Here is a 2398-nt window from a genome sequence, read left to right on the forward strand (position 1 = left end):
TCGTGGCGAGTATAGCGCCCCCCGCCTTCTCCTTCAGACCTGCTGTCACTTCCATCATAAGAACTTCCATCACGATTGTAAGACATCTTTTCCTTCTAAGATTGCGACCTTAATTAGCACCCCTCCTTCTTGCGCCAATTTGTTGACGGAAAGTAGCATGTTTTTCTATACAATATCTTTGTGCCTGTTAGAAATTTATCTGCTTTCATATCTAATATGAGAGATGTCTCCCCATTTCATTAGTAATTGATGGTTTATGAGGCACTTGGGTAAGGCGAGTCGAACGCCTAGGGGCATCACTACCTCAGGGGCACCAAAATAAATGATGTATATGTAGTATATAATGACGAGTTTATGCCATGGAGGCGAAGGATGTATGAATTTCTCTTTCCCATCAATGATGCGGTTCTCTCCTATATATCTGACAAACTTAAGATGATAATTTTATTTATTCAGTAGTAATGCTTGCAATGTATATGTATTTTTTTGGTGTCTGGCTAGATCCTGACTTTGCATGCTCTCGTACTGCAGAACCAGTTTGATCGCTCCCTGTAATGCTGTTGATTGGGTAGCCAATATTTTGGAAAGTTGAACTTTGGTAATCCCTACCAAGAATGCTGGTGTAACTGGGAAAACCACGTATAGATCTGATAGTGCTAGGTAGTAGCAGTAGCAGGCACAAGGATTACATACTTTAATGTGCATTTACCTGGTAGCATTACAGTGTCTCAAGTTAAATTAGAAACTAAAAAAAAAACTGATCTGTGAATGATGGTGTCCCTGGTATGGTAATATGAGATAGACATATACCCCTCTTTTTCAGAATTACTAATTGATATGATGCTTTAAGAATCTTAATTAGAATTTCAGAAAGGGTATATGTTGACGGAGGAATCTGGTAACAACAAAGATTGAGGTTTCTCGCCGGAACTAAGATCTGGGATGGTAATTGTTTGCCGGAAACTTAAGCGGTGTGTGGTTGATTGTGGTTGTTTTAGGCTGAGATTGAACAGAGTAAGTGGTGGCTCTCTTATCAGCTCTCAACTTCTTACCCTCTCAATGTGCCTACGTACCCTTTATACAGGGATCAAGCCTGACGTAGTTCTCGTAGAACAAGAAGCATGATGGGTTTAGACTTTTTATTCCTAAGTCCAGTAGAAGCCCATCCAATATCCGTCTTCTGCTAGCTTTAGGAAAGTCCAACTATGAGGCCCAACCGCGAAGGCCCAAGGCTCGTCCATAATCGCAGGACTTCACGGATAGTGCATCTCCCTGCGCAAGGATAACACTCCGCTACAGCTATCTCCCTTGATTTATGAACGCAGGTATAGCCACGGTTCACCCCAAGTGCCAGACGCGTCCCTGTCCCCCGAATGAGGATAACCCACCAGATAACAGGACAGGTGATCCCTAGCTCTTGGGTGCAAAGTGCCGGATGACTTCAAAGTTCTCCAACGAGGACACCCGTTGAATACAAGAACAGAGCTCCCAAAGCACACACCAAAGTAAACCCCGCATCCCCAACGAGGACACCCGTTGAATACAGGAGGAGGTCTTCAAACATCAGGCATACCCCTGGAGGCCTTCAAGCTTTTCACGGACATCCCCCTCCTTGACCGTCTCAAGGAGGGAATTCTTCAAAGAGTACCTGCAACAAATACATTAGTAAAAATAACCTCCATTGCTCCTCTTCATGCAAGCTTTGTCCTGAACTCAACATCAAAAGTATATAGACCAAACACAGGACGCGTCCTACCCTTTGGGGCGCGTCCTAACCTTCATAAATCCAACCCTGCTTCCTCATCAATCGTTCCTTATAACATGTAAAGCCACATGACGCGTCCTAGTGGAGACAAGCAAATCCTACCTCTTTCATTGCCACAAGATCATGTTCACCAGGTAATATTCCTAATGCTGACGCATCAACCAAATGTGGGCGCATCGATATCCAAACTTGCTATTACCAAAATATAAGGCACCAACTTAAATATACGCGCGTCCTATGTGTTAGGACGCGTCCTATTCTTCCACAACGCAATATCGGGTTTGACCGTATGTAATCCGCATTTGACCCGAATTAACTCAATGCCAAATTTTGGATATAACAACTACCCCCAAAATTCCACTTGCAGTTAAAAACAAAATTGGAATTTTTATCCTACAATCCAAGCAATGAAATTTGGTTCACAGGACGCGTCTAAAGCAGAGGACGCGTCTTACCTTTGCTCTGTACTCGTAACATACAGCTGTCCTCTACGTCAGCTATATCTTCCCCTATAAATACCCAAAGGCGTAACCGTCACTTTCATCCTTCATCTTCTCAGAAAACCACCATCACCGTCGCCTCTAAACTTTGAGCTCGAAACCCCGACGATTTAGCCTGCCATTTCCTAATTTC

The sequence above is a fragment of the Apium graveolens genome, chromosome 8, assembly GCF_009905375.1.
Source record: "Apium graveolens cultivar Ventura chromosome 8, ASM990537v1, whole genome shotgun sequence".
NCBI classification, from domain to species: domain Eukaryota; kingdom Viridiplantae; phylum Streptophyta; class Magnoliopsida; order Apiales; family Apiaceae; genus Apium; species Apium graveolens.